This window comes from Perissodus microlepis, chromosome 5 (assembly GCF_051167445.1).
Source record: "Perissodus microlepis isolate ML-2025 ecotype Zambia chromosome 5, ASM5116744v1, whole genome shotgun sequence".
Lineage (NCBI taxonomy): Eukaryota > Metazoa > Chordata > Actinopteri > Cichliformes > Cichlidae > Perissodus > Perissodus microlepis.
In genome coordinates this window covers 13,144,898-13,170,919 of record NC_140465.1, presented here as the reverse complement: position 1 = coordinate 13,170,919, position 26,022 = coordinate 13,144,898, and the positions used below count along the sequence as shown (strand labels likewise).

General features: G+C 39.0%; 1 protein-coding gene across 7 annotated transcripts in view; it reads left to right on the top strand.

Annotated features, from left to right (window-relative positions):
- dlgap4b (discs, large (Drosophila) homolog-associated protein 4b) overlaps window positions 1–26,022 on the top strand; it is a 116,592-nt gene that overhangs the window by 9,182 nt on the left and 81,388 nt on the right. For all 7 annotated transcript variants that reach the window (XM_084927964.1, XM_084927968.1, XM_084927965.1 and 4 more), the window contains exon 2: window positions 21,876–21,942. The gene's annotated coding sequence lies outside the window, so the exon portion shown is untranslated. The remainder of the gene's footprint in view (window positions 1–21,875; window positions 21,943–26,022) is intronic.

The following is a 26,022-nucleotide window of genomic DNA, read 5'->3' as shown; positions in this document are numbered from 1 at the left end:
TACTTTTCCAGCTGATGACATCTTTCAAAAGGCAGAATGCAAAAACAGATCATCGAGTTGTCTTTAAAAAAATGACAAGTTGCTATTTGGTCATCAGTTTGTTGTATTTATACATTTCTGCAGACTGCATGATATATTTGCACAAGAGATTTTCTCTTTGTCTGGCAATGTTTGTCTGTCTCTTGGTGCGCCACTGTACTATCTCAATGTGCTAAATGCAGTAAACATAATTACTATTATACCATCTGAATCAAATTTTAGCATTGTCGTCATCCATCTTCACGTGTGCACTGCAGCCCTGAAATTTTATAGACATTTACCTCAGTTGATTGGGAAAAAGGTTTGTGCAATGTCCAACTGAGGCCATGTAACAGGGAGTGGTCTTTCTGTGTCATACTTCTGTGTGCTCTACCCATGCAGCAGCCATGCTTAAACCTAATGAAACGTTTCCTCTTAGACAATGTCTGCAGCAGACACTCTCCTTATGTGTGCACTGCATACGAGAAAGGGCAGCTTCAGACAATTTCCCAGCGTGATTATCCCAACCATTATCAGTATGTTGGCATGCTGATGTTAGTATTTAGGTTGAAGCACTGCTGCACCTAGGTATAACCTCACAGAGCTGTGGCTGTAGAGTCTAATGTAAATAGTTGCATTTAGCAGCCCTTATGCATCTGTTCTGAGTATTGAGGAAGACTAACAAGATGTTAGCAGCAGATCATTTAAGTCCTGGAAGCATTAATGGTTCAGACTTGTTTTTCTAGCCCATCCTTCAGTTCCTCAATTGGAGTCATCACCTTGAACTCTGTCACGTGCCGCAAACCATTGTTTAACGATGGTGGCTGTGTGGCACTGTGCATAAAACTTTAGAAAGAGCCAGTTAATATAAAGTGGAGCTTGTGGTTTGCAACAGCGACTAAATGGCTTATATCTGTCAGAGTAACAGCCACATGAATGCTAAAACCCAAGGTCTCTCTGCATAGCTTGCATACCTTCTTCCCACAGTGCATCCTGTTGGCATCTCGTCATGAGGTTAGATATTACACACAGCTAACAACATCATTTCAGGTAAACATTATTCATCAGACCAGACCACCACTCTTTAATTCCTTCATGTTCCCACTACTCTTATACCCACTGTAGGCACTTTCAGTGATGGACAGGCAGCAGCGTGGACCTTCTGACAGGTCTGCAGCTGCAGCTGGGAATAACTACTCCACACAGGAAACACCCTACAAGACCTGCCATGTTTGCAATAGTCCAATTCAATCCAATTGCAGTTGCTCAGTTCCTTGCCTGGACACTTAACTGTTTTTCCAGCAAGAACTCACTGTTTACTTGCTGCCTTATATATATCCTATCCCTCCAGGTGCCACTGTAAATAGATAGCTAATGTTCTAATGATAACCAGTATATATTTATTTATTTCTCAATACATCTAATTTGCCCTAATCATGTTTACATTACATGTTGCTTCTAACTAATCGTTGTCAAATAGACAGACAACTTTATATCTGTGATCAGTAAAAATTAACTAGGATGTTAGCTTGGCTCATGTATCATCCGAGCTTCACTTCTGCTTTTTTTATGATTTCGTTTTTTTAATACATCAGTCTGCTTTCAGACACACTGGACCCGGTGCATCCTCTTTAACCAGCTACAATAGAAAATATGATCACTTCTTTGAAAGCAATATCAAATGAAAACTTTGGCCTTCTAAATAACCTCAACCGTCATCAAGCATGTAAAATAAGCTGAACTCTTAGTTTGTAACTTTAGCCATGCATCCCCTTCTGCTAATCCAGTCATAGAGGATTAACAAGGTTATCTATGCCAGTCAGATCATGGGTTAGTTTTGATCAAATGGCCTGAAGTGACCCTGGCTTGTATGAGAAGAGTGGAGCTAATGTTATTTCATCTTTATTTTTCTTTTTTTGCTGCGTCACCGCGGGTCAGCACTGGGGAGCTAATTCACGCTAACCTTCCTCCATCACTCTCATGGGGCTGAGTCATTGATGACTTGTCAGTGCATTTGAGAAGTTGTGAAGGGAGCAATAAGCCCTCTTGGCACTACAGCACTAATCATATTACACTTTGTACTGCACCAACAACAGCAAGGATAAAGGCTCCCGATACAATATTTCTGTTAAGAAGCATTAAAGTATAATTGTGTTAAGAATCAGGTCTGTGTTGATGATTATGTAAGGTTTCAATTTAGCAATTTCTGTACATTCTGGGAAGCTTTTCCGATGTGAGAAAAACTTGAATACACTACATGAAAGCATTGTTTGCATGTCGTCCCTTTATCCGTTCTGTCTCAGTAATAAGCAGCCCTTGACCTGAGTTGGACTTGTATTAAAGAGTGAAAGAGTTCAGACACATACCGACAAGATAAATGTTGTCAGTGACGCCAGACAAATTGCAACAAATTCAAAAATTGGATTACCAGCACACTCATGCCAGAGCCAGAGTTTTGTGATGGTTGATTCTGTATTCTGCACTCTAACAGGCAAAGAAAAAAAATCATGCCCTTTACTTGATAGTTTGCTCTCCTCTCTAAGACGTTACCATAGCTTGTATCTTGGGATCTATTTGGTCTCTGGATGACTTTATTAGAGTTGATGCTCTGACTGATGCACCCATGGTGGAGGTTATTATGCTTTTATCAGTGAGTCATAAAAGGTACAAGCAAGTAATGAACAGCAGTACCACACAATAAAAGAGAAAACACTTTATAGACAAGTGCATTCGATATACGATCTCTTGGGGTCCGCCAGTGAACGCTCCACAATCACAACCTGGTTTTTAACTCTCGGATTCATCAACATCTGTGACTAACTTAAAAAAAACTGTTTTTGAAGACTGTGATTGTGTTATAATTGCATCATTTTCCACCCCAAAATATTTCATTTTATATCAGGTGGAAATTTATTTATCTGATTATCTACCCCCTACCAGCAACGGCATTAAGTAAATGACGGGAAAATACAAATTCACACTCAGTTTAGTTTATTTGTGATATTTCTTCCATCTAAGTGTGTGTAGACTAAAATAAATGTGCCGTATACGGTATTGACTTGTTGTCTATTTTATAAATAAGACAATACACACTGAATAGCATACTGACAAGAAAGAATATTAGTGCTGAGTGTTTTGTTAACCTTAAAAGTGCCGTCTGATCCAAACCTTGTGTCGTGTGGCAGCAATAATACACCCTGGTGTCTGTAATTTTAAATAGGCTTCATCACCGCGAGACAGAAGTTCATTTCAAAGGAATGAATCACTGTGATAATAATGTTTCCCTTAGTTCTACTGTGAATTGGTGACATTTCCAATATCAGAATCAGAATCAGAATCAGAATACTTTATTAATCCCGAAGGAAATTAGGGACATCTTACTGACATCTTGTCATGTCACTGTAGTGTTTCCTGCCATCATATGAGTCGCGGCGCCTTCATATTAAATGCCCATGACCTGATTCTTTATTTTCATGCTCTATGTGTCAACTTAGGCAGGCGTACCAGCTGCATAGCTGCATATAGCCAGCTTGTATCTGGCCTATTTAAGATAATGCCATTACTGAGCAGATTATAATGAAATCATATTTGACCAAGAGCATTTGTTCGTACAGTAAGATGAAAAGAAAAACACAATCTCTCTAATAGAAATAATACATTACTGTAGTACTAGTGAGCTGTATGGTTGATGGTCTATGGCTGTCTTATCAGTATAATCTAACACTGTTATTTAACTCTGACAATGATATAAAAAGGAGCAAGAGGGAGGTTAGTGAAATTAGAGAAAATTACAAGCGTGGAACATCAACTGATTTCAGAAGGAGAGGAGCATTTCCTGTACCACAACACTTTGTGTGGTTAACTTAAATTTTTAGAATGAATAATGTGTTTTAAGACTTGAGGAGTTATATGAAACCAGAGTTATTTCAGTTGATCTTGAGAGGCTGCAAAAGTGTGTACAAAATATCAGTCCATTCAATAGTTTCTGAGACAAGAGCGCACTGACTGAAACAGGATGGTCATTGTTACCTCAGGACATGTCTCTTCCTCCTCCTGTGGTGGCAAGTACTTATCCTGAAGTATTTTTTGTGTAATCCTGACCTACAATGTGAGTCAAGTTACTAGTTGCAGGAAAAAAAAGGTGTAAGGATAAAATCTAACTTTGCAGTCTTGCTGCAAGAGTGAGTGAAGCATTACTGTAAAAATTTCAAAAGCAGTGATTAGTCATTATGGCCCTAGACTGTGGTCTAAACTCCTTCAATTACTGAAATGTGTGCTTATCTCATTTTAGTATAATAATACCAAAGTATAGCAGTGTGTACTGGAAGTCAATTTAATTACTAACTCATTAAAGCCTTAGAATAAGATTTGAAAAAACGAATCATATACAGATGTTTGGGGATACAAATATTGGTTTGTAGTGGTAATATTTAGAAACATTAGGTCACATCACTGTTTTAAGATCAATGACACGAGTAGTAATTAGTTCTTGTAGACTTCTGGGCTTTAGTCCATTCTCTGACTTGTGTAACATCTCGTACGTCATGTTGTGTGACCAAGGTCACAGACAGAATTAACAGCAGAATTCGCTCTCTGTGACATTGCAAGTAAAGACATATACTTAGTGTGCTGAGCCATCTGGACAACCACTGTGTGTGTGTGTGTGTGTGTGTGTGTGTGTGTGTGTGTGTGTGTGTGTGTGTGTGTGTGTGTCAAAGAGGCAGTAAGAGAAGGTTGACCTTCACAAAGACAGCTCTGCACTTGTCCTGGGCTGTTAGCTGGTCGCATGAACCCGTGCATATTTGATACAAAACCTCACTTGACCTCCTTTAAGGTGCAACAAAAAGCATGCTTTGTGAAACATCTCCTCAAGTGTGCATATTTAGATGTTTTTATGCCTAGCTTGTCTGTTATTTACTCCAGCATAAGCGCTTAAATGACTAAACAAGCAAGAGGCCTTAAGTTCGTCGTGCCTTAAATAGGCCAACTGCTGACCTGATTGTCAGCCCTGCTGTCAGTAGAAGTAGGAGTGGTGCTTCTGTGGAGCTAAATGATGCTAAATGAAGAGGCAGTATATGTAAATGTACATGCTTCTAGGCTGTGCAGCCGTTAAAATGGCCACACATGACCATTGCCTTTGTGAGCATGCAATCACAAACAAAGACAAACAACTAGCCGTTTGGACATATTAATAAAAGTGACATGAGGTAAAAGCCCTACTTGGTAATCTGTAGCCCCAGCAAAGGGACCGATTTTGTTAGGCAGAGACGGTGAAGTCTAGAGTGTGCTATGTTTATGTGAGTGGGAAGGACAGAGAAATGTTTGTGCATCCGTTTGTTGCGTCTTCTCACTAGTCAGTAGCAATCAGGCTGATAGGATACTATCAAATGTGGATTATTTTAGAGTGGAAAGCTCTGATTTTTCCAAATCCAGGCTCTGTTCTGAGCAAGCTAATGCCAGGATGCTATGAGGTCAGCTTCTGTCTCTTTTAATGCTGTTGCTTTTATTCTCTCTGCATTCTTTACCTCCTTTTCTTTTCCTCTTTCTTTGTCCCATCCCCCCCCCCCCCCCCTTCTTTCTCCCTCCCCTTGCAGAAACTGCCACTGTCCTTGTTTTTGACCTATATCATGACCTGGACAATGTCCTGACAACACAAGGAACCATCAGATTTTGTCCCTGTGCCAGCTTTAGCTCCACTAAGCCATGAGCCATCGTGGTTTAATATGTCTGGATTTCGTCATCGTTGACTCATAGCAAGACCAAATGTATTTTATGAACAAAGTGCTGGATCTTACATAGGCTTGATTTGTGTCATTATGCCTTCCAAAAATGCTAATGTTAATTTTAATAACTGACACGTCATCCTCAGTTATTTCAGTTTATTACTTAAGCATTTAAATATGGGGATAGGAGGATTATCACGGCACTGACAGTTGCTTAAGGGACTATATCATCTGTTAACACTGACGTGACTCATGCCATCAGAATCTGTTTTTCTTCTGCAGGATTTCATGCACTACTTTCTATTAATGCAGCATCTCGAGCATGTGCTGCCATTCCTGGGAATGTTTATGTTAGATATGCAAGGAGAGAGAAGCGCCGTGAGATCCTCGACTGAAGCGGGCTTACTTTTTAGCTCCTCCTGTCTCGTCTACTTGATCTCTTGCAGCAGATCACTTTGTTTTAATTTGAAAATAATTAAACAAAGAATAATCTCTCGAGAAGAAAAGTAACACAACAAAAGCAAACATCTGTCTAATAACAGCAGAAGAGGAAGCTCTGAACTTCTTGTGGTGACAGCTGCAACAGGATTAGTGAATTGCTGTGACAGCCTGACATCTGAACCCAAGGGTAGAGCTAGCTGGTAAAGTTATGCTGATAGTTGTTAGCGACTGGATTCTGACATTGCCTGTTGGCATTATTATAACTGTTTGTAGAGCAGTATCCATGCAAGAGCTTGTGTCATGGTTTTTATGATGAGGGCAGATTTAAGAAGGATTTCTGGTTAATCCTTTAGGGGTTGCCCATGCTGGGAGATAATAGCTCACTTCAGCTGTAGTGCTGACAGTACAGATGAAAGGTGGATATCTCCTCTGGTCACTGGATACTAATGTGTGGCAAAAACAATACCAGGAAGCGGTATTTTGGTACTTCAATAGAGAGAGGCTATTTAACTGTCAAGTTCTGATCCAATTCAAGTACAACAAACACAGAATATTTGAGATGTTTGTACATTGCATGAAATGTAAGGACCTAGCAACTGTGACCCACCTTCCCGTATGTGTTCTTCCATTAGAAAGCCTCAAGTTTAGCATTTTGGCTGTCACGATCTTTGTTTATTGAAACCAGATGTTTTAATGATAGTTCGGAGCAGTCAGACTAGACTACAACTACAAGCTCGGTTTTCCTACCGATGCGTCCTTTTTTTCCGTATTTTTAGGTGTGTTACTGATTTTGGCTTCTGTTAAATATCATCCTTTTACACCTCTGGTAATTAGAAGAAAGTGATATTTCAGGGATTGGGGGGGAGGGTTGGAGAAACCAGAAAAGAAACAGCTTGTTTCAGACAGAGGTAAAGTAAAAATAGCAAAGCTAATTTCAGTGAGGTGCTGTTAGTGCGCTCTACAAATTAGAAAAAAATCATCACCGATCACTTTCCCCACCTTTGTCTAATCCTAAGTGTGCTAATGCAGAGTGTCAGCTGTAGCCCTTGCTAAAATTGTAATCAGATTTAACCAGATCCTTATCTGTGCAAAGAGTTCATTATCTGACCACTTGGTAACCTCTTAGCGACCAGAACCTTCTCTGAGCGCAGAGGTCACACACAGACTCATTCAGCTCATTAAAATAATGTGCCACTACTACATCTGGATTGCGCTGTAAGCTTGTGAGTCAGCTTCATCAAGCACTGACCTCATTTGGTGATTTATGATGGGTTATGTGTTTATTCAAAGATGTTGAGGTATAAATTTGGCTCAGGAACTTCCTTGTGGCAATGAGGCGCTGACATTTGGGAGTTTTTTTAAAAAGTGGCGTCCCGGCTCCGGATAAGCAGAAGAGGATGGATGGATGGATGGATGGATGGAATTTCATCTTAAAATGTTAATATGGTGTCACAATAAAGTATTAGTTTTGGTCAGCTGCAGTCACATTGCCACAGAGCACAGATATGATTCTTAAACTCACCACATATTTCTGTGACGGGAATTTAATGCAAGTGCCAAAATGAGGGTTTTGTCCTAAGACAGTTAATATCCCAGAGCGCAAAGCAAATTCACGATTATTATAATTTTGTGCTCCCCTGGCTCCATTTTGTTCTTTCCACGCTAATTTAGTTTGCTCTGTGTTTGCATAGTTTACACCTCCACCACAAATGTGGCGAAATATTCATGTGCCTGCAGTCAAAAACAGCTCCAGCAACAAGATGTGATTCATTTATATGTGCAGAATTTGAGTTTTAAATATTACATTTTTGTATGTTTTGTCCTTCTCTTTATGACTGTATTTCTATTATGGATGGCCATGTACTTTTTTATTTAGTGTTGCCATTAACACCGTGCTTGATTTGTGTATGTGTAATTAGCAGCTTGCTATCAGTACGTTTACTACAGTAAGCATGTATACTAGGATTGTCATCTTTTTATGACCATTAAGAGTATTTTTAAATGCTGATTACCTTATTTACCTATACAAATATTGTTTATTAATATTTGTTTTCCATCATAAAAAATGAATTAATCATACATTAATTTAATTAGGACAATTAATTAACTGTAAGGATTTAACACCGATAACTGGAGTTAAGAGATTGCATTAAAGGTTGTCCACTGAGGGGCATAAAATAATTTGTCTGTTTTGGGAGAACAGTTGTCAATATTAATTATCTGTGAGGAATATTTTACTTCAACTTTTTTTATCCAGTGGTTTCATATAAAAAGCAGTGATTTCACATACTGAAAGCAAAGCACAGCAGATGGAAACAACACAAGGTAAACACAGGAAGATGGCTTTCATGCATTTCAAAGATCGTCTGCAACACATTTCATAGTAGCTCGAAGTAAAAGATAATGTAGGACAACACTATGCCTCCTTTAGGGCAGGTTGTAAAACACCTTTTAAAGCAGGAAAAGAGGCGTCGCCTTTGTGCTGCATGAAAGGTTAACTTGCTAGTATGTTGGTGTTAGATGGGAATCACCTTGAATGAAGACCAAGCGGCAACAACTGCTGCAAATTGACATGTCTTGTGTCCAGACATGGCTATTTTCTCAACAAAATCAAACTATTTCATTTTGTATAGCACCATCCTAACTTACTGCCATCCCTGCTCCCACTTCTTTACACCCTCTCTGTCAAGTGCCCTCTCATGCTTTTTATCAATGAAGGGGCAGAGATACAGAGGTGCTGCCATCCATCTATTCCTCCACAAATAGCTATTAGAGTGCACAGCTTGTTGTAGCCACACTGCTCTCAGTCAGTGTTGGGCAAGGCCGAACCATTACATATGTTTGCATGACCTCATACATACAGAGGTAAGCTCATACACACTGTACTTTTGTGATTTGCACACATGCATATGCACAAACCCACATTAAGTAATTATTCCACTTGTGGTTTTCTATGTTTTTGTACTTTTGTGCAGTTGTCTGAGAAACTGCTGAAGAGCTACACGTCAGATTCTGCAGGCCTTAGTTAGCATGTTAAATGTTAAAATTCAGTACAGTTGGGAATTTTTTGGAAGGGCAGCCACCAGGCAGCTTCTTACATATCTAAAAAGAACATGGAAGTGCAGCTTTGTTTAGTAGCATGTGAATAAACCAAGACTTCTGGAGTAATGTCCATCGGACAGACAACATCAACTTAGAAATATTTGGCCACTACACACAGGGAAAAGGTGTTGCGTTGGGTTTGTTGAGCAGTCACAGGACCTGAGCCACTTACAGCTATTCAGTCAACCATGAACTCCTCTGCATGTTCAAACCTCAACCTGACTGAACAGAAGCTGTCCATGAATGAATGTCTGCAAACCTCAATGAACTGAACTGTGGACCAAAATTCCTTCATACAGAAAACAATCACTTCAAGTTATTGCTGCTAAAAGTGATTCTACAAAATACTGAATCATTGGGTGCATTTAGTTTTTGATAGGACCGCATAGAGTCCTATGAAAAACATTCTTTTTCACAGGACTATATGTGTAATTTGTGGAGAACCCAGTAAGATTGGGCACACGGATGTGCAGTTCTCAGCTCGTCAGAGGATATTTTAGCATCTTTCAGCCATTTGTTTTGGTTTTCTAGCCCACACCTTTTATATTTTGGTTCTTTCTCACATCTTTCATGAGCACTGCTAGCAAAAAAGCAAGTTTGAATTCCTAATACCAGCAAACAGACACTTTACTCTGCTTACTCAGCACCATATGAGTGACTCAAAACTTCCTATACTATAAATCCATATTCCTCTTTGAGTGACTAAGGGAGTCTCAATAAGAGTTGAGTGAATATTAGATTTACATTAAAAATGTAGTTTCAAGTTCTATGAATGTTAATGTTGCACCTTGTTTGTTTGCCTTATGACGTTTATGGAACAGCGATGAATCCATCCTGTAGTGAGCTTGTTCTGTCCTATAAGTCCAATAATAGTAACAGTAATACATGCTGCAAATACAAATGGAAATGGTACATTATAAACAATAGATTACATTTCTGACTCACTTATGAGAAATGATATGTGGTACAGTTTTGGGTTTATTTGACTCAAGATTAAACTGATGCAGTCTGGCTCAAAGTTAAACACTCTGATTTCTGCTGCAGTCTGAAGTAAAACTCAGCAGCTTGCTGCACCCGAGGGAGTCAATGAAAGAGGCAGCCACAAGTGTTTCTTTCTAAAATAGTTTATTAAAAATGAATTTGGCCAGTGGCTTTTTTGTCTTAACATCTGTTCTCTTTTTTTCTCCTTCTTTGACTGGGGTTCAGTAGATACTGTGGTCCTCTGATGGTAATGTATACCGCAATCGTTCATGTAGCACACATATGTAGGCTATGCACTGCACAAAATAAACACATATATCAAACATAGATCCGTCATAGATTAAGTACTACCGTGTTTCTTTTATTTACTTTAGTATATCCTATAAATATACATTTAGATTTAGAATCGATGCCTAGAAAAAAGGATGGCTACGTCTGTGTGAGTGACGCATTGCAGACCTGATTGAATCTCACATACAAAACAACCAGTGGGCAGAAAATTTGTCAGTGAAAAAGCATGTTTTCCTTTTTTGGAATTCAAATGACTTTATGCTACTGAGTGTTTCAGCCGCTTCTCCTCTTTATGTACGTGAAATAGAGAATAACCGTGTCACACTGGAAAGGCAACACGAATTTCTTGTTTTTTACCCTTTTATCTTTGAATGATTTTCATGTACGTGCCACAGCTGGATTGTGAAATCATAACACGGATCAGAGCAGCTAAAGACAAGAAACTAATTGCTTATCAGCCCATTTTCGTACAAAGAGAAAAGCTCTTGCTGTGTACAAGCACATAGGTATATAAACCGTAGCTGCATTTGCGCTTTCAGTTTTTCTCACCTTATCAATTTTTGATCAAGTCTGCAACCGAATTTCCAACCGCATTTCTGCCACTAAGAGGTTTAAAACAACAAGAAATATGTGTTAACCACATAGAGACAAACGAAAACGTATTTATTCATCTTCTGCATGAAGACGGTCCAATCTAGTACTTTTATTTACTCTGCTCAAATCAGTGTTTACAGTTGATGCACATTAGCATGTGACAGAGTTTCGGGCATATTCAGCTGAGTAAACTACTGCTGGACAAAGTAAGCAGTGTGTCATCGTTTAATATGACACACACTTATTTGCTTTCTTCCTCTAAGTGTTTTGGAAAAGGGGTCTAACTTCAGTACAAGGAGAGAAGATTTATTCTTTGGCCATGAAGGCATTTGCCCCAGTCCAAGAATGGTATATCTCATTGTGGAAATTAGACTTATGGGTCTTTCAAAGCTGTTTAAAACAATAAACATATAACCTGGCAACTGATTTAAATGAAATACATATTAAGCAGGACAAGAGCTATGCTTACCCTAGAAATCATGAAGTAACAAATCCAGAGAGACAGAGAATGAGAGAGATGGAGAGTGCAAGTATCATAGTAATTTGAACCTGAGTGATGTGACTGTGAATCTGGAGTCAGAAAAAACACATCTGTAATGAATCTGCCTTCACCCCGTTGCTTTCTCATACTGCCTTTTCCTGTTACCCCTCCCATCCCCCCTCTCTCTCCATAAGCATTATCCAGCTGGATGCCGTCTCCATGGCAATTCTTATGGATCCTTTTGACAAGGTCACCTTCACTTGAGAGAAAAAGTCAATAAGAAAAGAAGGCAGACAGCATCTTTTGGAAACATAGAAAAGCATATATTTTGTTAAATTTAAGTCTGTGACTAACAAGAAGAAAATGAGGAGAGAGGAAGATGATGGGTTTCTTACTGGGGAAGAAAGATGTCAAAGGAGATGGAAGAAGATGGTGGAAAACAACAGAAGAGAAGAGAGGGAAGGGGGAAGGGGGAAGGGCACATAAACAAATAGATTCGTTAGCAAATCTCAGACTGGAGAACTGTGCTTAGTCCACAAGGAAAAAGGGAAAAAAGGGGGGAAAGGGGGGAAAGCCACTCATGAGTTCACTCTTTCCTTACACACACATTCTTGGATAAAGCTCCAGATTACCTGGGAGCAAATTACCAGATGCATGTGAAGATGCCAGCTGGCAGTTGGGATAACATGTTTTTTCTCATACGCATACATACTCTGTCATGTTTCACTGCACCTTGCCTCCATCCGCCAGGGCCATTCATCATGCTAAAGTTAACCCACTTTGACTCGACCTGGCTGTGGCCACAGCCTGTACCCCCTGCAGAGACTGCTGGAGGTTGCCATCGCCTAGGGACATCAATATTTCAGGCTCTCTCAGCACTCTCGCTCACACGGGCCACTCGCAGCCCAAGGGGAGGTGTTGATGGAGAGACAGAGGCAGGGAGAAGGTTAGAGCTGGAGACTCATAAAGAAAGGTAAATTACAGTGTGAGGGATGAGGTGGCAGTAGCCATGAGAGAGGTGAGAGGATATGATGCAAAAATTATAGTGTGCAACTTGAACAAATGAATAAGGATGCTAAAAAGAGGGGGATGGAAGAATCACTAGGGTGGGTGAATGACATTAGGTTGATAGACGAGGGAGCTGCTTAACACATATTGTTTCTGTTTTCTTTTTGGGTAGAAGCTGCTGCAAGAAATGAACAAAAGAGAGGAATACTGTAATGGGGATGATGGGAACAATTTCTGTATTTATGAACTGAAAATCCATTTGTCTGAGAATTAAGCGGTCAGTTATCTCTTGAAAATGAGGTAACCTACAGATAAAAGACAGATGAAGAGATTAAAAAACAGGATGAATCGAGAGGAGCTTCACCAGATACTAATGCATGCCCCATCTGACTGCGGGTGACAGAAAGCCTCCTGCCCTCTCCTCCTCCTCACCCTCTTGTCCTTTTGTCTCTGTGTGAAAAAGCTGCAATAGCCAACTGTTGCTACGACTGCAGCTGTTGCCACAATGGTGGTCATTAGTGGGGTTGTTACCATAGCAAGGAGTCCCATGGGCAATCAGATGAGAGACACTCTTAGCTCAATGATGGCTGATACACTGAAGTTGTTTTTAGGTGTATTTTTCCAAGCAGTCATCATGGTGATTTATAGTTCTCTAGGCAATATGATGTTCTCATTGATCTAATACTGAGTGAATATTTCCAATGACCAGTGATTTGTCTGCACTGGTTAGGCTGGATAAGCCATTGTACATCACATGGCAGTATGCGATTGTGTAACGTTTGGGTACATTTCACAGTTCAATATCTTATAGAACCTGTATTCTGTATGACTTTCTCGATCTCTCACATGCTTGCGGAGGAATTTTACCCTACTCTAGATTTTTGCCTCGTTTCATTTGCTGGCATTCATTTATGATGCTCACTTAAGGTGCCGACACAGCGTTTCAATCAGGTTGACATTTGGACTTTGATCCTAATCATAACCCTGGACAGCACCTTGATTCCTTTCTTTTTGAGAGGTTCTTTTGTAGATTTGCTGTGCTTAGGATCATTGTCCTGTTGCATGACCCAGTTTGGGCCAAGCATTAACAGTTGTACAGATCATATTTCCCTCTAGAGTACATAGGTATACAGAGAAGTTTGTGGGCGACTTGAAGAGTGCAAGGTGCCCATCTCCTGGGGCTGCAAAACGAGACCAAATCTTCACCTCTCCACCACCTTACTTGACAGTCAGTTTGAAGTGTTTGTGCTGACATGTTTCTGTGCTAAACATCTCCACTCTAGCCTCATCTGTCAGAAGCACATTGTTGCTGAAGTTTTGTGGTTTGTTCAGAGTCAACTTTGCGAGCCTAAGCTGGCTGCCATGTTCTTCTTAGAGAGAAGACTCTTTCTCCTGACAAGCCTTACAAGAAAGCTATACTTGTTCAGATATTTTCTAATTGTACTGTCATGAACTTTGACATGTTACATACTAGCTGAGGCCTGTAGAGTCTGAGATCTAACGGTTGGGTTTTTTCTAGTTTTTTTGAGGCATTGCATGGTCTGACCTCAGAGTGAATTTGGTGGTAGATCCATTTCTGGAAAAACTGGGAGCAAATTAGCTGAAAAGCTCAAGGCTGCTTTGCTTATGAGCAGTTGATCAAATGCATCTCATTAGCAGTAGCTGGGTGCTACTTATCCTCTTACTTCCAGTGCAAGCAGTAATGATGTAGTTAGTTTTTCACAGGACAGCATAGATCCTATGCATCCTATGACTTGGTAAGTGGACTGATTATACTACTTTTCTGATTCTGGAGTACTCAAAGGGGCGACTTCAATCGTGAAACTGATTAAGCTGATCGGCTTTTCTTTCGCGAGTCCGTCTCTCTTGTTTGTTTATCGCCCACTTCGCGCCAGAAAGAGGAAACCAGCAGCTGAACAACAGCAGCACGTTTAAGCTTGATAATCTGTTGTTAGAATTTATTTAATATTACTTTGTACACCAGGATCTTTTTCTACATAGCTGACGCTGGTAACTGTGCAGGGGCAGATCTAGCAAAGTTTAGCCAGGGGGGCCGATAGGGCATTAACAGGGAAAAGGGGGCACAAAGACATACTTTTCTTTCTTATTCTCATTTAAAATGTCGAGCTTTTAATAATTAATTATCTGAATCTCATACCCAAAGTTTTAATCTGATGTAAAATATATAGAAGTCCATTACTGTATATAGTAACTATTAAGTCTAATATACCCTAGTAAGCTATAGTACTTTTTCCTTTGGGAAGGGACGATCTGTGCAGTCTGCAATTCTGTTGAAGAAAGATGTTGAATCTATTTAATTATTCTTGAAAAATAATTTAATTCTGTGCATTTTTTTCACACTGCATCAAATTAAAGTTGATTACGTCGATTAAGCATCATAAGGTGGAGGGTGGGGGGTGGTTCCCTATTTTTTTTTTTTGCTGGGAGTTTGGAACCCTATTAGTTAGGTTGCTTACTCTTTAAAATACCAGAATAGGGAGGATGGTGTAGGTTTAAGTTTATTAGATTGATCAGTGTTGCTGAACTATGAAATATTGTGGGTGCAGTGTATTTTTTGCATACAGGTATAACAGAATAGCTTTAGTGTTTTATTTTTTTTAAAACTTGAGTTTGAACTTATACAAAATGCAGCAAGATATTAAAAAAACAGTTTTATTTATTAAAAACCACTATATCAGATTCATATCGGTATCGGCCGATATCCAAATTTATGATATCGGTATCGGGCATAAAAAAGTGGTATCGTGCCATCTCTAATACAAATACAGGCCATTTACCATTTATACAACATGGCTCATTCATCCATATTCACCCATTATACTTAAATGGTTTCTATCTACCAGTCATACTCCGATGGATGCATCAGAAAAAAAAACTTGGGGTTAGTATCTTGCCCAAGGATATTTGGTATGCAGACTGGAGCAGCCGGGGATCAAACCACCAAGTTTCTGATCAGTAGATGGCTCTACCTATCCAGCCTAGCCATCCCTATCCCGACTCTCTATCCCCGACTTCTATTTCACCCCGACTTCTTCAAACAACTACATCAGAGTCATCTCCCATGCTAGTAATTCTGCTAGTCTTCTTAAGGGCACAGCAAAGCTTTGAAGTTGTAGTGAGTAGTGAGACAGAGAGCGATTGTACCAGTGGTCACAGAGTGAATGGTAAAAGTAAGTGGTGTTAATTTGAACAAGGCCGTGAAAATGAGGGACATATTTTTCTGATTGTTTCATGTGTTAAATTATAAAGCACAATGAAACACGCCCTCCTCTGCAAAACCCTGAGGCAAGGTGCCGCATTGCAGAATTTTGCTTAATTGCTGTCTAACTGCAAGCTTGATCCACGTTTCACTGCTCTGTGTGTGAGGACAGTGGTTGACTAGGTATTTCACTCAAAACCAGAAACTGCATCTTCAGAGGGACCCAAAAGAACAAATCCTGTTCACCAGTCTTGTTAACATTCATGGTCTCAGAACCGTAAATGCCTCTAAGAGTTTTCACAGTAATCACTGTATAAGATATTACAATCAAATTCATAGCGGTGGTTAGTTGGTGCTGTATCTTCTGTTGTGTCTTGCCTTTTGTTATCTTACCATTTAAAAGGTTTTAAACATAATAAAGCAAAACTCTTACAACAGCATCAACATTTGTCAGCATTGATGGACTAGCTAAAGAAAGTATGCCACAGCAAGGTTACTTATAGGGGACAAGAAGTAGAGCAGGAAGTAGAGCAAGAAAGTAGCACTCACATAGCAAAGCAGCCTTTTGCAGTATTCTCTCAGGAGTGAGCTTCAGCAAGTGACATTTGATCACAATAGGGATAGCCAAACATTGCTGTTCAGAACAAAGGAAAAATACGAGAGCAAACTGAGCACTCTGCCCTGTAATTTAATGTAACCATGGAGCAAAGTGAGTGTGGTTGATTAAAAAAAAATACTCTATGTTTTGCTTACATGACTAACAGATGTAATGACCACATAGTCACCTAGTGGAAAAATTAGCATCATAGTGATCTTAACATGTGTGGGTGACAGTGAGCCCAGTAGTGGTGGTGATGGTGATGTACATGTGTTTTCTATCTACAAATCCATTTCTAAAAAATTGGGACAGATAGATAGATAGATAGATAGATAGATAGATAGATAGATAGATAGATAGATAGATAGATAGATAGATAGATATCATACGTATGTACAGTTTACTATATACTGCAGACAGAAACAAATGAGACAGGAATATGATGTGATGTTTATGTATTTGAAAACAGAATTTTTGGCATCAGTGTCTCAGTGGGGTATTCTCTGCTGGCATTACGGCTTTTGTTATGTGATAGTGAAAATGAAAAGAGCAGGATTAAGGAAAGGAGGGGAGCGTGTTGATTGTTTATTTGCAAAGCAGCTCCTCCAGTCAGATCAAAGCAGGATTGTTAATGATCAACTCCCAGCATGCAAAAAAAGATAAGAGAAAGAAAATCTGACATATGAAAAGCAATGTGTGTGCAGGGTTTATGAGAAAGCAATTAGACAGAGTGGCAAAACAAAAAGTTTTGTGGGTGAACAATAAGAGGCAGAAGAGATGAATGAGTGATCACAAAGACCAGGGGCTGATGAGCAGCAGACATGCTATGCGACCTGCAATGAAATGTTTAGATCTTGCTCAGAGACGCTGCCTCCAAGCCAAAAATGTGTCACAGGAAAGCTGGGCTAATTCAGCAGGATAATGTTGCTTCAGTGAGTTTCTGCTGCATTCAGGCCTCCTGGTTAGCACTTACTGTTACTGTTTGTGCAGTTCAAGCTGTGAGAAACCAGAACACTGTGAACTACAATGAGGAGTTTAGCTTGTACACGGGCGAGCCAGCCCTGCAGCAAAACTCTGCTGTGAGGATCTGCACTCGTCACTAAACACTGCTCAGTGACTTGAAATTGTTTTTTTTCCTCCTCATGTGACCCTAAGAGCTCCAGAGGCTGGCAGTGCATCATAATTCAAAATGCAAAAATCAAAGCCTTGTGCACTCTCCAAGATCAGTGTTATATTGGCAGAATTAATGACCTCAATATATGCAGTAGTGTAAAGCCAATGTATTAGCCATCACATTATTGTTTCTTATTCATGCAGCTTTTGTTTTTCAACTTGAATGAACACTGCGGTACTGACCTCATTTATAATACGTTTGAGCAATGATCAGTCGTTTCCCAAAATCAACACAATATATCAGCATACAACTAACTATATTATATACTAGAGGCTGGAATGATGTGTAATCTAAATGCAAATCTGAATGAGATATTAGACATATTATGAGCACTCTGAGCTCTTGACATACATATTTCTTCGTGAAATCATATACATAGTAATAGAACGTCATATATACATGTTTACTCATGGTTTTATGCATCTGGCTTCAGCTGTTAGCTGTTTTCCAGGCAAAGTTAACATAACATGGTCATCTTTATGTGCATGTTGGTAGAAAAAGATTTTAAAAAAAAGATCTGGTGGTCAAAAACACTTCCCTCATGCAAGCCCACTGAGTGTGAAGGTTTTTTGGCCCTAGAAGATATGCTTCTCTGTCTTGTTTATGCTGTTTGTAATATTACTATGGTGAAAAGGTTAATTACAGTTTCATGAATGCTACAGACACGTTGATTATGGCTTGAAGGCTGTCAGTTATGCTTCAGGAAAAAATGTGGAGGGAGTTGGAAGTATTTGACATTTCTATGTGTGTGTGTGTGTGTGGGGGGGGGGGGGGGGGGTGAACTCATTCACTCATGCAAATTTTGTCACAGGGAACTTACTGTGGCACATTAACACACATGAAATGCACAAATGACCCGTGGCTAATGAAAGATGAACCCAAGGGAACAGACTTAATTTATGCTTGAAGTAGTTCAGGGTTAGGCCTGAGGTGTTGGCCTTAAAGTTACTGATCAGCCCTACCTCTGTGGCTCATCACGGCCACATGATGTGGGGGCAAATAAAATAAACAATGTGCAATTATGGAGCCGTGTCGTTCTCTTTCATGGAACTTAAATGTAAGAACAAGAAAAAAAGAAAAAACCTTTGCAGGTGAGCAACATAATCTTCACATTTTTTACATCTCACAAAGCCAGTGTAAGGATTTATTTTTGAAATACTAAGAAGTTAAACTTTCAGCAGTAAATACTTGATTAGAAATTCAAGTAATATGAGTTGAAGTCAAGCTTACCTTGAACTGCTATTTTTCAGTCATTTGGACCTTAAAGGTTGGCTGTGCTTATGTAATAGAGAAACTGCTAAATTTAACAGCTTAATACATTACTTGGCCTCCACCAACAACACACAACAAATCATTTAACGAATATCAAATACTAAAGACACGATATGTACTTTTCATTGTCTCAGTAGCAGATGATTAATTCCACCGTGAACTGTTGAAACTCTAACATTCTAAAATGTGCATATACCACTGTCTTGGTTCTGTTATTTTTCCAATACCTGCTGGGTTATATTCATATTCAAAACAAGAACTATCAGAAATTCCTTATAATCCAGTTATTGCAGCAAAAAAATGAAACAAAAATTAAACGTATAAAACAACAACAAAAATCAAAGATACTGTGCTCTGATCCAGTGTTTCAGACTCTTGAGTCTCTAAATTAGGGAACGGTTTACCAGCTTCCAGACTACTGTACTCTGGGTGAATACAGTGTTTATTAGTCCCTTGGTAATAGTTGTAGTAATAGATGTAGTGCATAGATCACTCCAGACATTACCAAGAAGTTCATCAGCAGTTCTTTGGAGACCTCGACAAAGTCACGTAGAATGACTTTCACAGGCTGGTAATCAACGTGTAACGAACGCTGGTAATGGATTACTATAACCAGGGCTGTTGCATCATCTCAGATCTGGCTCATCAGATCTAAGATGAATGAATGAGAGAGAGTGGTCGCAAACTAATCCACTAACTCACAAGATGGTTTTATGACAAGCCGTCTCTCCAATTCATCATCTTCATCGGAAAGGTGGTTTATGCTAGTTGAGACCCAGACGATTCTGCAAATTTTCATTGTGTAGTAGTTATGTTACAACATGTAGGACAAAAAATTAAGTTCACAGTGTGGTTCATAATATCAAGAGTATGTTAGGAGAAGGTCAGGAGAGAGATATACCACTGAGTATCTGCAGCCGTCTCTAGAACATGATGGAGGCTGTGTCATGTTTGATGCTGGGTTTCAGCCAGTGGTGTTGGGGATCTTGTCAAAATTGATGGAATTATAAACACAGAAAAGTGCCTTCAGATTTTGATTGTGATCCACCATAAAATACTTGAAGGCAACTAATTGGAAACACCTTCGTGGCGCTGATCCTAAACACACTGCCAATGCAGTAAAAGTATTGCAAGATAGAAAAACACAGAATGGAAAATTATAAGTCATGCACTGGACTCCCTTGAGCTCGGACCTCAGCATCATTAAAGCAGTGTGGCATCGTGTTAGGTCCAAAGGAGAGCTCTTTAATATCTTTTAAGAAACCAGGAGAATTATTCCTGAATGCTATTTAAAGAAATTACAAGAACGCTTGTCTAACAGTCTTCTGTAGTGATGAACTATAGCATAGCTGTAATTCTCCTTCTCCTTTCTTTTGTACAATCTTTATTCATTTTCTCTAGCATTTAGGCTGTATTGCATCAAAGTCATAGTCACTTACAGAACTGTGATTGTGCCAGCAGTCACATCCAGTGTCTGATTTTGAAGACCTTGCAGCTGTTTTAGCAAGAACAGTAACTTAATGCCTGGATGTAATGAGGTCTGAGGTCTGCTCTACAGTGTAGCAGACCCAGCTGAAACACTTCAGTCCTCCTCAGAAAAGTATCAGTTATATATTCCACTTTGTCACTTGAAACAGTCGTCTGTTTTGCACAACACCGGGCTGATATAGATGTAGTCGGTGATTTTTTATTTATTTATTTATTATTTTTTTACAGTTTTCCTTCAGATAATTTGGCAGATTTATTGCAGCAATTACAGTTCGCAGCTCTCAGGTTGCATTTCCTAAAGCAGACGGTCTGCAATAAAGCAACAAAGCATGAGTGAATCACTTCCTGTGTGAATGTCCCTGAAAAAGCCAGTCCACCAGATCAGGGAACACTCCGTCACTCCATTTTCACAAATTGTCACTGAACTCACACCAAATATTCCCCCTCGGGAATCAGAAAAGAGCTTACATCCACTGCTTCTTCCTGTATTTTGTTATCTTTTCCTCGCTGGGCCACCACATATCCTTATTCCTCTTCCGTGACACTGCTGTTTCCTCTGTAAAATGTTTATCTGAGGAAGTCCCTCCATGTTCACAGTTGTTTCTTTATTGCACTCAAGCTCTCTAAATGCATTTGACAATACTTGGACTCGTGGCTCACAGCCGTGACAATTAGATGGACTGTGAAAATGTCAGAAACATTTTTGACTCTGCTTTGGTAGCTGATGCATACACATTATAACAATTATGCCTAGTTATTTGCCTAAATGTACGCAAATACTAACAAAGAGTGAGAAATTCTTTATTCTCTCCTGATGTGCTCAAGTAACAAACTGTTTTGAAAGATGTCTCACATTTTTTGACAACTTCAACCTATCTTTCAGAAGAAAAAAAGAAAAGTAAAGCTAGAGTGACACAGCAGTCTATATTTAGTGCCTTTTTAAAAAACATTTGGCTTTTAAATTTCTGTATGACTGTCGCAGCACAAGTAAAGCTGAATTGTTTAAAGTGTTTTCTGTTGCAGGAATTCAAAAAAAGAAAAAGAGCTTCTCGTAATTGATGTAGTCAAATTACTGATTTATAATTTTAGTGAGCAATTTGGTGAAGGCATATTGCATAAGCAGAAAAATATTTCTCCTGTTCTAGTTCCTGCAGATTTATTGCCTCCAGAAGCATTTTCCTAATCTAATCTTGGGTTTTTAATTAAAATATTTTATCTCTTAAGATGTGATGTTTTCTTATCTTCAAAGACTTATTGAATTTCTAAATGAATGGAACACAACAAGCAATATTGAAGAGAATGAAAAACATGAAGAAAGGGCAATAATAATGCTCACTTCTGCAAGTCAAAGTTAAGCTGTCTAGCGAAAGTCTGACAGAGTCTTAGAGGACTTGGCTCGTAACTTCATTTTCATCATACTATAAATTAAAATGACACAGTTTGTTATAATCCCTGAAGTTGATAAAGCATCTTTATTTTTACAGGATTTCTTCCTCTATGAGCCAGCTCTTCACTGACCTCAAAAACAAGCTCTTTGGCCCCCCCAGTGAGGTACAGTAGATCTACTTCTTTTTCCCTCCACCCCATCACCACTTTGATGTTCTGTCTTCATCTATTGCCTATTTTAGCATCTTATTGCCAGGAACAATATAAGTGCAGTACTAATGTGATGTTCGCTGTCTGGTTGCTGTTGTTGGATACATGAAAGCCGCTTAACCACCAGGAGAACTGGCTCATAAAGAGCTCCATAAAGACAGCACGCCTTGACCTTGCCTAGACTCATAGATCCTGAAGGCTGTGGGAGGCAGAACTTGTTGTCCTTTGCCGAGAATAATAAATCTCAGAGGGTGTGTGGTTGCTGAGGCTAAAAACCGATCAGAATAGAAATGTCAGAGTATTTGATTTTAAATCATTTGAATGTAACACGAGTACAGTAAGTATGCTAGTGTTGGATGAACATGAACAGACATGTTTTGTCATTTAGATGCTTGTACAGTGTTGCCCGCGAGCAGCAAGCATTGATGGAACGTAGCTGTGGTGCACAGCATCATGGCTACCCTCGCTCTTGCAGGGCTTCCCTGAGGTACAGCACTGACTGGACTGATGATTTCACACTGGATTAATTTCAGTCTGAGCACAAATCTCTTCTGCAGTGCTATCTATAGGAGAAAACTCCACCAAACAACCATGGGCAGGTACCTGAACGTCTTTATTCCGCTAGCAAAGGAAGAATTTGTGTATGATGAGATACATAGAGAGATTAAGAATGATGCTGGATTTCATAGTCAGTTAAAATGAGAAAGAAAGCAGATAGATTTATTTTTTTCTTTTGAAAGTGCCAACAGAGAATAAAAAAATGTGCTTGAATGCCCTGTGAATGTGTATTTTGCTAACTTTGCAGCGTCATTAAATGTAGCTCCTTAGTTTTTGTACTCAAAGACACAAATCAATACCCTTCCTGCAGTTCCTGCATTAGTGATTTCTTTTTTCTTTTGCTTCACTGAGTTGCAACACAAACACACACAACAGTGGCCCATTCATCAGGGCATGCTGAAACATCAAAGGTGACAAGTTTAAAAGCCTAACTCTTTTGCAGTTTTACAAACAAAAAGACCTTTGATAAATGTTTGAACACATACTGCCCCCTGTATTGTACTGACTGCATTGAATCAATGTTGCCTAAGAAAAGTACACTGAAGGGAGGAATCATACAACTCCAATACCAGAAGAGTTGAGAAGCTGTGTAGAATGTAAACAAGACTGCAATAATTTGTATATCTCTATCCATCCATCAGTCCATTCATTCTGTTTGTCTAATTCAGTGTCGTGGGGGGGCTGAAGCCTATCTCAGCTGCCATAGGGCGAGAGTCTCAAATCTCACACGTTCATATTTTATTCACAATAGAAAATCAAATGTTTAAACTGAGAAAATGTTTAATTTGAAGATAAATGTTTGCTCATTTTGAATTTGATGAGAGCAACACATGCAAAGAGCAAAGTTGGGACAGGGCTATGTTTACCACGGTGTAGCATCTTCTCTGTATTTAAAGTCTGCAAACATCTGGGAACTAAGGAGTTTAGTTGCTGGACATTTAGGAGAGAAATGTTGTCTTATTCAAGTCCGATACAGGATTCTAGCAGATTAACAGTCTGGGGCTTTCTTTGCTGTATTTTTCATTTCGTGATGCTCCAAATGTTTTTAGTTGACGAAAGGTGCTGCTTGCAGGCATGCCATGCTGCTGTAATAGATGCAGTATGCACTTAGCATTGTCTTGATGAAATGTGCAAGATCTTACCTGAAAAAACATCCTCTGGTTAGGAGCATATTGCTCTAAAACCTTTCAACACTAATGCTGTCAATTCCAAAGGCAGTAATTCTCCTCTGTACCATCAAAAATGCAGGCTTTTGGAGATCGCTGTTTGGTCGTGTTGGCAAACATAAGACAAAACTCAGACCAATAAAATGTCAGCATTTTTCCAACACACACTTTCTAATGATGCCCTCGCACATTTTAAACTAGAATGACTCACCTCACATTCTTAAATGGATTTAAAGCACATGAACAATGTGCGTTAGCAGAGAGAAAAACAAGATATTCCTGTTATATTTGACTTTACAAAAATCAGCCTCTTCTTAGTTAACAGATGTGCTTTGTCTCAATAATTTACATAATTCCCCTGTTTTCATTAACATAGTAAGACATGTAAAGTGCCTCTCTACTCACCATTTAGTACCCTCTTAGGATTTGATCCAGTATTGCCGTTTATTAATCACACAAACATTATACGCTGCACTTTTGTTTGCTGTTAATATTGTGTTAATCAACGGCTGTAAGAAGCACCATCATATATAATACTGCATTTCATATTAGTGCTAATTAGATACATAAAATCAGTACATGAAATATTTTCTTTTGTCCATTATGTGAATTTAATTGGTGACAGTGAACAATCGAACACTCACACATTTGGAATTCAAATGGTTATTGTCATAAATGCATATGTTAATCGTGCGGATGCTGTCTGCAAAGATAAATTGAATGCATTTATTCAGGATTGTTTATGTAAAACTAAAAGGGCAGAGCTGTTTGTGATTATCCAGGAGAAGCAACTGTATGTAACTCCATCAAATATTTGCCCTGTTAAACTGAACTGAGTGCACAGTAAACATGCTCAGATTTTCTTTGTGTTCATTTTTCAGGGAAACACACTGTAGAGCATCCATGTTGAAATAGGGATTATGGCATGTTTAGTTGGTTTCTTCACATCTTGAAAATGGGCCTCACTGCATAAAAGACAGCCTGCTTTCAGCCTGCAATCAATTACTTTGATCACACTTGGTTTCAATTTCTGTTTTTATTAAGCGCTGTACTAATCTGGCAGAAGCAACTGACACGCTGACAACCTTTACAACTTTCTTATTCAAGACAAAACAGACACTGTATTCTAATGTGTGGCCAGGAATATCTTCCGCCCACTCTAAGATCTTCTAATATATTTCTTTTGTTGTTCTAAACTTAAACTAATTACACAGCATTGTAGATAATGGTGGAGAAAATTATGTGCCTCTCAGCTGTATACAGGAGCCCTAAGCCAAGGCTGCAGTCCTGCAGGGGATTTTGTGTCTCATGAGAACACTTTGTTCCATTAATTTGCATAGAGGCAATGGATTGGCTTTAATGGAGTTGCAGTACATCGCCTCACACAAGGTGATTTCATACAACTTGTTTTTAGAATGCTGAATCTACTTTGGCCAAACGAACAGAAGTATTGCTGACACGATAAAAGGCACAGCTTCGCTTGTTTTAATAATCACTGGGAACTATCCCTGTACAGTCAGTCATTAGATGTTTGCATCATTTTTTTTTTTATAAAATTTACATTAATATAATAGATTTAGTCTCCGTGTGTGTGTATGTGTGTGTTGAGAGAGAGTGCTGTGTGCACTGTGTCCAGTTTGTGTAGGCATGTGTTGTGTTGCATTAACATGGTTTAATCCTCACCATGGCTTATTGGATACAAATCCTTCCCAAAGCTTTTAAAGCTTCTGCCTTTTCATTTCTGTCTCTCTGCCTCTCTCCCTCCCTCTCAGTGTCTTCTTTCTTATTTTTAACCTTTTTTCCCAAAATCAACCTATGTGGGGGTTTGAATAGATTTTTTATTTTTGACACAATGTTAATAAACTACTCCTGATGATTAGCTGACCTGCCATTGCCTGCATGCAGTATTGTCAAACCTAAGCAGTCATGATACAATTAATGAACATACATACATGTTGTAAACTTCAGTCTGTCTCTTTCCCTTTTGCTAATGTCTCAGTAAAAACACGCCATTGGTGAAAAACGTTTGGGCAGCACAGAGAGTCTCTCTTACTCTGGACTACTTGTTTGACGACTTCTGCACGAATCACTAGCTTGTGCCTATCCCTGATTACCCTTTCGCTAGATATAGTTGTGTCTGTTTCACTGTTTGCCATCATGAACCACCACCAGCTTTTATATCTCACAGACAGCTCTGCCTAAAAATGGAAATCACCAAAAATAGAAATGCGTTTAATAGCAATGGTTTTATTCTGCTATTCTTTTTACTCATTATTCTCATTTGGTTATTTTGTGAGATGAGAAATTAATA